The sequence below is a fragment of the Trichomycterus rosablanca genome, chromosome 14 (genome assembly GCF_030014385.1).
Source record: "Trichomycterus rosablanca isolate fTriRos1 chromosome 14, fTriRos1.hap1, whole genome shotgun sequence".
NCBI classification, from domain to species: Eukaryota; Metazoa; Chordata; class Actinopteri; order Siluriformes; family Trichomycteridae; genus Trichomycterus; species Trichomycterus rosablanca.
In genome coordinates this window covers 1,283,289-1,297,500 of record NC_086001.1, presented here as the reverse complement: position 1 = coordinate 1,297,500, position 14,212 = coordinate 1,283,289, and the positions used below count along the sequence as shown (strand labels likewise).

Genomic DNA, 14,212 nt, shown 5'->3' with positions numbered 1-14,212 from the left:
TTCTACAAAACGTATTATTGTGTTCTGAAGCTTCTTTTGTGTCGCCGGCACACACCAACCTTGATTATCGAGGCGATTAGCATTTAACGGTCCAGCAACAAACGAAGAACGAACAAGGCACAAAGGCACGGCCTTCCGGAGAGTCCAAACGGCCGACGTGTTATCAGACGATCAGAAAAGAGACAATTCAGATCTAGATCTTCTCTTGGGGTGTAAATATAAAACCTCGTCCATATTAAAATAAATATATTAAATTAGAGGGTCACATGTGGCACAGAAGCATGGTTTTTGAGACCTGTGCGTGTCTAAGTATGTTTTCTTTGCGTTCACCAATTTCCTTCCAGCTTTAAAGACATCACAAGCTCAGCTACCTGTTAGGATTCATCATGACTGCTGCAGTTACGACCCCTGCTGGCTGATCGATAGTACTGCACACAAACAGAGATCTCCAAATAAACATATGCAGGTGAAAAAAAGTGGTTGGTGCTGCACATGTGTGTTAGTCACGACCCTCCTCGGTCAGGAGTGGAGGTCTGCAGCAGTAGAGAGGAAACAGAACGCAATCGGGTGATTGGATATGACTAAATAGGGAGCAGCTAGACCGATTTCTTTAAATGTGCCATGTCCTCTAAGTCGTCCATCCCTAATGCAGGTGTGGTCACCTGGTTAGGTCGATAGCACCGCCTGGGATTGAAACTTAAGAGTTCAAGACCCCAAAGGTAGCGGGGCTTGCGTGTTGGACCCCTGGACCGCCCAGGGGCCCGGGTCAGAGTAATTAGTGGGGTCAGTAACACAGTAATTAAGAGGGGCGTGAACTGGGCGGGCCCACATGTCAGATCTCAGAAGTGCTATCGACCTGCCCTGCCATCAGGCAGCTGTTCCTAATGTTTTGGCTCATTGGGATGATTTAGACAACCCAAATTTTGGAGATCAAACCTTGACGATGCTGTGTGGCACCCACTCTTCCAGCTGTACCACAATTTTAATACGAGCTCTTCAAAGTTCTCTTTCATCCTCATGATCACCACCACCCACATTTATCCAAACCGTTTGGTCAAAAGGCAAAGAACTCGGAGCTAGCCGGAACGGCACGGCGCTCACCGCCGGTGTGTCCACGTTTTTAAAAAGCCCCTGGTGTTACCTCCTGCAGAAGGTGTGTTGAACAGGCTCAGATCTGAGGGAACAGAAGCAGCAGGATACGGAGCTCGTGTGCATTCGGCTGCTGATGATGAATAGCGCCGATTGCGGGGCTGAAAGCCGCCCGAGCAGCGAGAACGCTGATTAATGGGCCTTGGCTTCTGAATTATGACTAATGCAAACAGTTGGGATGGAGAGCGGCGACCGAGAAATAAAAATATATATAGCGAGTATAAAGAAGGTCTGGGAACGGGCTGTGACGCAACACGTACTAATACGGGGGTGAAAGAAGCCAAGGTTAGAAAGGAAAACACTTCAGTAGCATAAAATTGGATTTTTTTCTTGATAATAGAGCCAAATATAACGAGGCCTGGTGTTCTAACACGAGCATTCGGCTTCGGAAAAAGAGTCGTCACAGATTCTAACTCATAAAGGTCATAAAAGTGTGACGAGAACTCCAGTGACCTGTACAGTGGTCTAAATTCAGCCCCACTGAGCATCTCTGGGAGGAATCGGAACGTAGATTGTGAGCCGGGCCTCCTCTCAAGTTAGAGCTACAAATCCAAAGGCCGTAGTATTGCGATCGTACGTCCATGCAGTAGAGGGCGCACACACCTTTATGTCTGAAACGTGGTGGACAAAACTGGTACAGCAGGTGCGCACTGTGGCACCATAAAGCCAAATTAATCCGGTTTGGCCTCTGGGTGGCGCTCTTACATAAAACTAATCTAAAACTCTCCCTGTCTGGACCAGCAACCTTCTGATTACTAGTCCAGTACCTAAGCCACTGAGCCAACACTGCACTTATGATGATGAAGATGAGGAGATGAAGGAGTCGTACCTTTTCTGAAGGTTCATTCTGCAGTTTACATCTCAGGGTTAGAAGCTGGAGGAGCAGAGAAAGAAAGAGTTAGCATTAGCATGGTAGCACACACACACACACACACTTTGTTGAGGTGTAGATGTGAACATTATGGTGCAGGTCATCATGACATAAACGCTCGAGGACAAAGAGGCACGAGTGGAAGTTTTACTACCTCATCATTTCTATTAGCAGCTTTATACTGGTCAGGCTGGTCAGGATGCTCAGGCTGGTCAGGATTTGGGAAGGGGAGGTCTAGCACAGCAGAAACCGATAAGAGCCCCCCCCCCCCAAAAAAAGCAAATAAAGTCAACAAATAAATAATTAAATGAAATTCAATAAATAAAACAATATTAATAAATACTAATAAATCAATCAATCAATAAAATAAGAAAATTTGTCATAATAAATAAATACATTAATAAATTAAGTAAATACATAACATAAATAATAAATAAATACAATAGAAAATCAAAATAATAAATAAATAAAATGAATACATAAAACAAGCAAATACATATTATTATTAACAAATAAATTACTTACATAAATAAGAATATTAGTAAGATAAGCAAATGAATAATAATAAATAAATAACAGAAAATTGAAATTATAAATAAATAAAATGAATACATAAAACAAGCAAATAAATATTAACAATAATAAAATTAATTAAATAAATAAATTGGTAAAGAAAGCAAATGAATAATAATAAAAAGTCAATAAAATAGCAAATGGAATAATATATAAATAATAAAAAAATAAAAAAATAAAACAAGCAAATTAAATAAAATATATAAATTATATAAATTACATAAATTATAATAATAAAAATAAATAAATAAAGAGTAAAAATTTAAAATAAATTAATTAATATTTTAAATTAAAGAAATAAATGAATACACAAATGAATACATAAATAAAAATAAATAAACAAATAAGCAAATGAATAAATAAACAGATAAGCAAATAAATAAATAAATAAATAAGAGAGGATTTTTATTATTTTTTAGAGGATATTTGGCGGCAGATTAAAATCTCTGCAGATGATTGGGTGCTTATTGAAGCTGTACAGCAGAAATGAGCTCTGGGTCGCTCCCTTAAAATTAAACCCAATTTTTAATCCCTGTTTACTGAAGAAAAAAAGCTAAATTCATCAGCGCTCAAACCTGCGTGACTGTTATAGAGGGAAACAGTTTAAACATACCCTCCTCCCAGTCCTGGAGAGCATTAGAGGAGCCAGCGCTCAGTAACGTACATCATCATTCACCAACATGTACCAGCGTCCTCTTATTACCCTCTCAGATCACGGTGATGTTAAACTCAGACATCACTACTATGTCTGATGGTCAGAAGTATATGGACGTGCCTATTAATTTAGGTAGCACAGTAAGTGATTTACAACAATACTGAATAATAAAATAAAACAATAAGAACAATATCAGGACGTTCCAGCACGTTAGCGATAGCAGCAAACGGCTTTTTATGATGCTATTATTTAGCGGAAGCTCTTCAGCACGTCTGTTTGGTTGGGCTGAATTAGCAGCATCATTACGTTTGTGCTTCGGGGCCACATTAAAGGAAATGAAAGTTATTTGAACGTTGCAGCAGCGTAATACCACCACGCTTCATCTCAACATGATGAACGATGATGATGATGGACGATGAAGCTACTAGGTGAAGACCTGCGAGTAGCCTGGACGGACCAGGAGACGATTCACGTCCTGAACAGGGTCGCAGAAGGTCTGGTGTTACCAGTAAACACTGAACCCAGAGCAGGAGAACCCTGAACAGAGCGCCAATCCATCGCAGGGTTTCGACCCCTTACACCCCTCAAACACACCAAACAGTAAGAACCCACAGAGACACGGGGGCAGCATGTGGGGTTCAAACCCAGGTCCTCGGGACTCATGTCTCTGTGTGGCACCCACTGAGCTTATACAGCATCCTAAACCAAATAACACCAGCTTAGATTTACTATTAGAGCTTTACATTTACATTTATATTTACATTTATATTTACATTTATATTTACATTTTCAGCATTTAACAGCAACCTTTATCCAAAGCAACTGACAGTACTGTAACAGTATATAGTCTGAGCAATTGAGGGTTAAGGGCCCAACAGCAGCAACCTGGCAGTGGTGGGGTTTGAACCAGCGACCTTTTGATTACTAGTCCAGTACCTTAACCGCTAGGCTACAACTGCCACTTTACATTTATAAAATGCAACTTTAAGTCAAATCAAGGCTGGAAATAAATAAATACATAACAAATAAATGAAGAATGAATAAATAAATAAAAATAAATAAATAAATAAATAAAATAAACAAAGTATTATTATTAATAATAATAATATTAATTAATAATAATAAAATAGCAAATGAAATAATAAATAAAAAATAAAAACATACTAATGAATAAACAAAATAAACAAATTAATAATAATAATAATAATAATAATAATAGAACAGCAAAAAAAAACAATAAAGAAATAATTAATTAAAAAAAATAAGAAAACTTGCAAATTAAATAAATGATAAATAAAAAATAAAAAATAAGCAAAGGTAAATAAAAAAACAAATGAATAAATAAATAAAAAAGCTAATAATAATAATAATAATAATAATAATAATAGAACAGCAAATAAAACAATAAAGAAATAATTTTAAAAATAGGAAGAAAAATAACAAATGAATAATTAAAATAGGCAAATAATTAATTATAATTATTAATAACATTAATAAAATTATTAAAAAAATAATAATAAATTTGCAAATTAAATAAATGATAAATTAAAAAATAAAAATAAGCAAAAGAAAAAAACAAACAAATGAATAAATAAATAAAAAAGCAAATAATAATAATAATAATAATAATAATAGAACAGCAAATAAAACAATAAAGAAATAATTAATTAAAAAAATAGGAAGAAAAATTTAACAAATGAATAATTAAAATAGGCAAATAATTATTAATAATAATAATAATAATAATAAACCAAATAAAATAAACATACAATAAATTACAAAAATAAGCAAAAGAAAATAAAACAAATTAATAAATAAATAAAATAAGCAATTGACTACTACTACTAAAGATGAATTTAGTAATAATTGTAAGTCGTTTCGAATAAATGCGTCTGCTTACTGCCACAAATGTAAATATAATGTAAATGTAATAGTAATAACTAAATCAGTACATAAAATAAGCTAATGATTTGTCGTAACAATAAATAAATAAATAAATAAATAAATAAATAACCTCTAATTCATTAAATTGTATTTGGTCATAATTGCAAGTTGTTTTGTATTAAAGTTTCCGCTTAATGCTGCAAATGTAAATATAATGTACAGAGTTTTGGAGTGGGAGATTAAACAAGCTCATGTTCAGGCGTCCACATACTTCTGGCTGTAATAAATTTCATTCAGTTTTTCTCCCTCCTGTTTTATCTGTATCTAAACAATGTTATCGTCCTCACTCTCTCTCTCTCTCTCTCTCTCTCTCTCTCTCACTCTCTCTCTCTCTGTAATAAAACGAGGCCCTCGGTACATTCGGGGCGGCGGGATGCATCGGGATGCATCGGAATGCAGCGGGGCGGAGCAGGATGGAGCGATAACCATAAAAATGTCACTGAAAGTGTGGCGGCTCCCATTTGCATGCAGATTGGATTGGTCAGATTTACACAGAGGTCAGGAGGAGAAGGTGAGGATTTGTGAGGTGTGACCGGACGCCGAGCTGCAGGAGGATACACCGGCTCGGCTCTGCGGGGCCCCGGGGCCGCACCGGGGTTATTAATGAGGGGTCAGAAAACACCATCAATTGTTTTGATAGGACGTGATGCATGGACACGGGCCAGCCAGGTCTGAGCAGCACTGAATTATGGGAATCATTCAAGTCCACGATGTGGACGAGACAGAGAAACCATCATCAGAGCTTTTATCTTATAATTATTTATTTATTTAAATTCATTTATTTATTTACAGAGATGATTAATAGTGACAAACAATAAGTACTTCCATAAATAATAAGCAAATAAATAAAAAACAAATAAATAAAATAAGCAAATAAAATACTACAAACACATAAATCAACATATAAAATAAGCAAATAATTTGTCATAATTTATTAATTAATTTAAAAAATACATAAATAAAATTAGCAAATAAAATAAAAACAAACAAATAAAAAAGTAAATAAATAAGTTAAGCAATTAAAATAATACAAATACATTAATCAATATATAAAATAAGCAAATAATTAGTTGGAACAATAAAAAAATAAAACAATAAATAAGTAAATAAATAAATAAATTGTCATAAAAATGAATTCATTAACTGATTAATTAATTAAATAAATTAAATTAGCAAATGAAATAACAAATTAATTAATTAATAAAATTAAAAAATAATTAAATCAATAAATAAAATAAAAATAAATAATAATACATAATAAATAAAACAAATGAATAAAAAAGCAAGATAAATAAAAAGTATAAATTATAAAACAAAAACATTAATTAATTCATAAATAAATAAATACTAATAAATTATTGTATTTATTAATTTATTTATAAATACAAAAAAAATTTTTGTAATAATAAAAAATTACTAATTCAAAGTACACAGTGGGGACACAGACCAGCTTTAAAATGGTCATTTATGTTTATTTATTTTGATTTGTTTATTTACGGAGAACATGGAGACAACAATAATAGTGACATGTAAAAGTCTCAATCAAGATTCAAGATTCAAGATATTTTATTGTCAGTTCGCTACATGTCCAAGACATACAGTAGAATTGAGATATCCCTCATGATTAAAATCCATCATTAATTAAATAATTAGACGGCGTGTCCCAATACTTTTGTCCATAGCGTATTTTATTTTACAGTCGGACCGATCAAAACTTATAGACATCCAACATCAGACAAACATCTGGAGGTCGGTGAGAGTGTGATGGTACGATGGACAATGTGCTGTTCCTGTAGAAATGTTGAACTGCACTCTCCTCTCTATCAGAGGATTTTCTGGGAGAATGGGATGTCATGTGTTCGTGAGCTGAAGCTGAGATGTCAGACCTGGACGGTGTAAATGTGGCGGACACGAATGAAGAGACCATTCACGTCCCGAGCAAGGAGGCAAGATGATTACAACAGGTCCGGCAGGTCCGGTACCATCAGCCCCCATCACAGGGCTTCAACCCTTCCTCCTTCAGATGACCCGTCGTTCGATAGCACAGCTAAGGTACAAAACCAGTTCCCAGTTGTGATGGGATAGAAAAATACACCACTGCGCCACCCGAGCGCCAGACAGAAGCACGTCCACATCTGGATTCCTCAAAGGAAACGGGAATATAGACGCAGAGACGCCGGACGTCTGATAAAAGCAGCTCGTTTCCTTTTAAAGACACCAGAGCGCAGAACGAGACTCTAAACTACTGTAGGAATCAGCACTTCATCTGAACATCTGCTTCTCCACTCGATCAGCGTCTCATCTAATCAACCGCTGGAGTGTCTGTACAGACACGCCCATTTTCTCCAGAGACAAAAGAAACTGGGAGCGTTTAGAAATGATGCTGGAAAAAACCATGCGGCCACTCGATGCTCCATCAGACTCCAAAAGACTCAAAACAACCAGGTTAAAAAAACCAAACAAATAAACTTCTATGTGTCAAAACTATTTGGACGCCTGATCGTGAGCTTGTCGGACGTCCAGGTTAAAAAACAATCCGTATTAAAACAGAACACTACCTGTATGTGATTTTATCTTCTAAGAAGCTTCTCACAAGCAAGTCTGTGGGAATTTGTGCCCGTTCGGTCAGTACGGCTGGGCGCTTATTGATCAGTCGGTGTTCCGGTTCATCCCAGAGCCGTTGAGTGGGGCTGAGCTCAGGGCTCTGTGCAGGACACTGGAGCATTTCTTCATGTCTTTATAGAGCTCACTCATGCTGGAACAGGAAAGGTCCTTCCCTAAACTGTTGCTTCAAAGCTGGAAGCATATGATCTCCTTTATAGGACTCAATACACACCAGGCTCATCGAGATCAATCAATCAATCAATCAATCAATGGATTGACATCCTGGCTGGGTGTGTTACTGCGCCAGTGATTCCAGGGATACCGGACCCACCGAAACCCTGATCAGGATAAAGCAGATCATCAGGATCAGTGAGAGGGATCCAGGACGTGACGGAGATGAAGAGATCTGAAGGGATCTAGAGAAACGTCGCTGCCCCCTGCTGCCGACGACCAGCCTAACCTTCACCAGAACGTTCTACCATGATCTGCGGTTCCAGATGTGGTGACGACGGTCAAACTGGACCGTTCATCTGGATAACTAAGCCACTAATTCCTTCTGTATCACATCTCCACGCTACACGTTTAAACCCTCGCTTGCTGTACAAAGCAAACGGTTAAAAATATAAAAAAGAATTCATTCTGTTGTTGTAACGGAGCTGGACGCGCCTCACTAGATCCCTACAAACCAACGAGACTAAAAAACACAACCCATGAGCAGATATTTAATTAAATTAGGACGATACTGCGGCTAAAAGCAGCTCACAAAAGAGCAGGTGAACAATTTAAAGGGGCCAAAATAATCAGAATAAAAAATAAATAAAGACAAGAAAACATCTGCAACTCACAAAAAAGAAGATATAAATAAATAAATAAATAAATAAATAATGACAGGCTACTTTGCTGTTGCTCTAGAAAAAAAGAAAAAAACATGAAACTGTCCGAACCTGGAATCCCGAATCCTTGCAATGCACTAGAGCGGGTTTTTTTAAACCCTGGCAAAAATAAATAAAAAACTAAATAAATAAATAAATAAAAATAATAAATTATTAACTAACTAACTAAAATTAAATGAATAAATAAATAAAAAATAATAAATAAATAATAATTAACTAAAATAACTAAATAAATAAAAATAAATAAATAGGTAGCAGAGAAAAACAATAAAATTAAATATTTTTTTTAAACACACGTGAACACAAAATGAACTTGTACACAAGTGCCCCCTTGTGGAGGCTTTACAGGAAAAGGGACAGCATAAATAAATAAAATAAATAAATTTAAAATAGGTGGCACAGAAAAGTAATGAAATGAAATCTAATAATATTTACAGGCACATGAACAAGAAATAAACTTGTACACAAGCGCCCCCTTGTGGAGGCTTTGCGTTACATCTTGTAAACCACAGTGGGACCAGACTGCCACTAATTTTTATTAATGAAGTTCATTTTGTTTTGATGCATCGTTTGTGTTGCCTGGGTTGCGGTAAAAATCACTGGAGCGTAACAAGCGACGAAACCGGGGCGAGTTTCCATTAATGACCAGAAAGCTGCCGTTCTGCCTGAGAGAAAAGCAGGTATGCCAATCGAGGAGCTGGCAAAGAAGACAGAGAGAAGCCGTGATGTATGGGAAACGCTCCGCCTGCAGCGGTGGTCAGCAGCAAAACCCTCTGTCTCCATCTGCTGGCCAAACTGAGCGGCACAGAGGGACAGCGAGCACATTATTGTTAACTATGACAGTAATGTTTTGTGGGGCGCATTTTGAGCAAACTTGAATATTCGGGGGGTGAGGGGTGGGGTGTGATTACAGCCTAGTCCGAATGAAACTGGGTCCGAAACAACAGTGCAGGAGTGAAAAATCAACACCCACAATCGACCATTTCATCCACAACAGCTACCAAGCGCAAATCCTCCCCAGTCCAATCAATCGTTTATCTCCAGGCTTTAAAACTTCAGGGTCTGTGCACTGAACTGAAAAGATTCAGTCGTGTTCATGCCACAGGGACCCTGACCAGGATAAGGAGGTGGTAAGAAGGAATGAACGAATGGATGAATAAATACTGAAACACAGTGAATAGCTGATACCGGACTTTCATGTATGTCAGGTGTAGCCTAGTGGTCAAGGTACTGGACTAGTAATCGAAAGGTTGCCGGTTCAAGCCCCACATCTGCCAGGTTGCCACTGTTGGGTCCTTGAGCAAGGCCCTTAACCCTCAATTGCTCAGATAATACACTGTCACAGTTCTGTAAATCGATCTGGATAAGACTGTCTGCAAAATGATCAGGGGTACGTGGATCCGCTGCAGTCATGGTGAATGATTTAAAAACCAATACTGCCATCTAGTGGATGAAGCTGAAAACACAGGTACAGGAAAAAAAAAGCCACATAAAAGGTGTAAAGAACCACCAAGGACAAAAGTATCTGGACCCCTGAGCACGGGCCTGTTGTAAATACACATTTTAAAATCAATTCTATTAAAATAGAGTGACCTCTGTGTTCTTTTCAGCTAGATCGCAAGACTTTGAAGTGTGTCTGTGGGAATTCGTGGCCATTCAGTCAGCTGGGCGCTGATTTTAGTCCCGAATCCTGGGGTATCTGAAGAGTTTTGCATGTTCCCCATGTCTCATTTATTCTGGCCTGTTTTACCACTGCTGTATCCTGGTCAGGGTTGCGGTGGGTCTGATTCATTGGACAAAGGTAGGAAACACTTCAAACAGGGCACACACACACACACACACACACACACACACACACACACCTGTGTCCCCCAACTGCATGTCTTTGTACTGTGGGAGGAAACCCACACAGACACGGGAAGAACATGCAAAACTCCACACAGAAAGGACCCCGAGCGCTCCACCTGGACCTTCTTGCTGTGAGGCGACAGTGCTACCCACCGAGCCTCCAGCCTGCCCCGAAACACGCCCACTTCTCACAACCGCTGCCCGTCTGAACAGAGCCTAGCGGTTAAGATACTGGACTAATAATCAGAAGGTCGCTGGTTCTAACCCCACCACAAGGCCCTTAATCCTCAATTGCTTAGACTGTAGTACTGTCACAGTACTGCAAGTCAATTTGGATAAAACCGTAGATAATGACAGACATCACAAAGGGAGGCGCGTTCGACGTTAGCGACGATGGGCGCCGCGCGGGTGTCACGTCGTCTCTCACCGCGATGTGGAGAGTGCGAGCGCTAGTGCGAGCGTTCCGGGAGATAAACTGAGCCGGCGTCTCGGTGACTCAGCGTGTTCACGTAGCTCTCGACTCTCGGGTGTGGAACAGCAGCTCTGACGCCGGCGACATTCGCGCCGACGTTTTAGCGAGGCACGGTGGCACCAGCGCATTCCATATTTTCATGCAGCTGGAGAGTTCGTATTGAGCGCACGCACACACACACATCTCCAGTTAGTTTAAATTCCTGTCTCTTGTAACGAGCCCTACTGAGCCGTAAGAGTCGGAGCTGGTGCACTGGCGTCAATACTTTTCCCCGCTGAGGAATCGATGAGCTCGATCAGAATCAAACGGAGCCTGAATGTGATGGGATGTGCACAACAGCGCCCCCTATATTAGGTCTAAGATTCAGAACAGAGGATGCCTTTATCAGCCATAACATTAAAACCACCTCCTTGTTTCTACACTCACTGTCTATTTTATCAGCTCCACTTACCATATAAAAGCACTTTGTAGTTCTACAATTACTGACTGTAGTCCATCTGTTTCTCTACATGCTTTGTTACCCCCTTTCACCCTGTTCTTCAATGGTCAGGACCCCCACAGGACCACCACAGAGCAGGTATTATTTAGGTGGTGGATGATTCTCAGCACTGCAGTGACACTGACATGGTGGTGGTGTGTTAGTGTGTGTTGTGCTGGTATGAGTGAATCAGACACAGCAGCGCTGCTGGAGTTTTTAAACACCGTGTCCACTCACTGTCCACTCTATTAGACACTCCTACCTAGTCGGTCCACCTTGTAGATGTAAAGTCAGAGACGATCGCTCATCTATTGCTGCTGTTTGAGTCGCTCATCTTCTAGACCTTCATCAGTGGTCACAGGACGCTGCCCACGGGGCGCTGTTGGCTGGATGTATTTGGTCGGTGGACTATTCTCAGTCCAGCAGTGACAGTGAGGTGTTTAAAAACTCCAGCAGCGCTGCTGTGTCTGATCCACTCATACCAGCACAACACACACTAACACACCACCACCATGTCAGTGTCACTGCAGTGCTGAGAATCATCCACCACCTAAATAATACCTGCTCTGTGGGGGTCCTGACCACAAGTCAGTACTACAGTCAGTAATTGTAGAACTACAAAGTGCTTCTATATGGTAAGTGGAGCTGATAACATGGACAGTGAGTGTAGAAACGAGGAGGTGGTTTTAATGTTATGGCTGATCGGTGTACGTCTACATGTGTACAGTGTATCTTAGATTGGCTACATGGCAGAGCTGAGATCTGAACCCACAACATTTCGATTGATGGCCCGTTTTATAAACAGCTGCAGGAGAGGACGGGGGGTCACGGCGGGGTTCACTTACCCAGAGCGGAGACTCTTCTGATCCAATCAGGTCACGCTTGTGTCATGATGATGTCAGAGCCTGAGACATGCACACCTCCCTCTCTACACCTGCCCCCGACAGGAAGTGATCACCACTGAGCGCACCTGAGAGGGAGACACGACGGGCGTGGCATTTCAGGATGTAGCGTGATTAAGACTCGGTGCTTTAGTGAAACGTTCGTGCTAGTTCATCTTACCGCTCGATAGACGACGGGACGCTCGGGCTGCAGCGATCAGAGGAAGGAAGAGATAAAACTCCTCCGGATTCTCCTGCAACAGAACAAACAGAACAAAATAAACATTAATAAACATCAACAGATGCTTTCTACTGTGCAGCAACAGTTTAGGGAAGGACCGTTCCTGTCCCAGCATGAGCAAAACATGTAAAAAAAAAACAAAAAAAGTTCCAGTGTCCTGCACAGAGTCCTGACCTCAGCCCCACTCAGCAGCTCTGGGATGAACCGGAACACAGACTGATTAATCAGTGCACAGCCGTACTGACCGAACAGGCACAAATTCCCACAGACGTACTTTCTTATTCATAAAAAAATATAAATAAAAAATGATTAAATAAATAAGTAAACATAATAATAATAATAATGATAATAATAATAAATAAATAAACATAATAATAATAATAATATTAAATAAACACTAATAATAATAATAATAATAATAAATAAATAAACATAATAATAATAATAGTAATAATAAATAAACACTAATAATAATAATAATAATAATAAATATGAATAAATAAATAAACACTAATAATAATAATAATAATAATAAATAAATAAACATAATAATAATAATAATAATAATAATAGTAATAATAAATAAACACTAATAATAATAATAATAAAATATGAATAAATAAATAAACACTAATAATAATAATTACTAATAATAATAATAAATATGAATAAATAAATAAACACTAATAATAATAATTAATAATAATAATAATAATAAATATGAATAAATAAATAAACACTAATTAATAATAATAATAATAATAAATAAATAAATAAATAAATAAACAAACACATAATAACAGTAATAAACGCTAATAATAATAATAATAATAATAATAATAAATAAACACTAATAATAATAACAATAATAATAAATAAACACTAATAATAATAATAACAATAATAATAAATAAACACTAATAATAATAATAATAATAATAATAATAATAATAAATAGAAATAGAAATAAACACTAATAATAATAACAACAACAACAGAGCTCTGACCTCAGCACCACTCAGCAGCTCTTGGATGAACCAGAACACCAACTGATCAATAAGTGCCCAGCCATACTGACTGAATGGGCACAAATTCCCATACACAGACATCCTTCAAATCAAAGTCTCATGTGAAGCTCCTCAGAAGAGCGACTGTTGTTCTCGCTGATAAGCGTTTTAATACAACCGACGACCCAGGATAAACCAGGCCTTCTCCTCTAGCAGTGTCTGACCTGACAGATGCTTTCCGGAAATATTAGGACTGTTGGAGTCCAACTTTATATAAATACCACTGGTTTAGAATGAGAGGACCAACACGTTCATGCTCAGGAGTCCTGTTACTGTACAACTGTGCTTTACCTCGTTTAAAACAGTCCTGACATGTTCAAGTGTCTCTACAGTCCACAAAAGCTCCTCCATTCAGGAAACCCAAACAAACAAACAGAAAGATCAAAGCCGAGTCACAACATCAAAGGAATCAGACTGACCGGTGGGCATCGATCCTCTGTCCATCAGGTTAATCGCTCTTAATTAGCCTGTATTGTCTGTAGCAGTGCTAATTGATCTGCTGATTGATTGAGCAGACCTGAGGTGGCTCCACCCTG

The 14,212-nt window shown here is 38.2% G+C and overlaps 1 protein-coding gene across 18 annotated transcripts in view; it reads right to left on the bottom strand.

The window, feature by feature from the left end:
- LOC134327068 (receptor-type tyrosine-protein phosphatase delta-like) overlaps nucleotides 1-14,212 on the bottom strand; it is a 469,775-nt gene that overhangs the window by 276,423 nt on the left and 179,140 nt on the right. For 17 of the 18 annotated variants that reach the window (XM_063009137.1, XM_063009145.1, XM_063009142.1 and 14 more), the window contains 3 exons: nucleotides 12,550-12,622; nucleotides 12,333-12,457; nucleotides 1,979-2,023 (listed from right to left, as the gene is read on the bottom strand). The gene's annotated coding sequence lies outside the window, so the exon portion shown is untranslated. Of the gene's footprint in view, nucleotides 1-1,978; nucleotides 2,024-12,332; nucleotides 12,458-12,549; nucleotides 12,623-14,095; nucleotides 14,112-14,212 lie in introns of those variants that run through there. The other variant, XM_063009140.1, reaches the window with a different exon arrangement.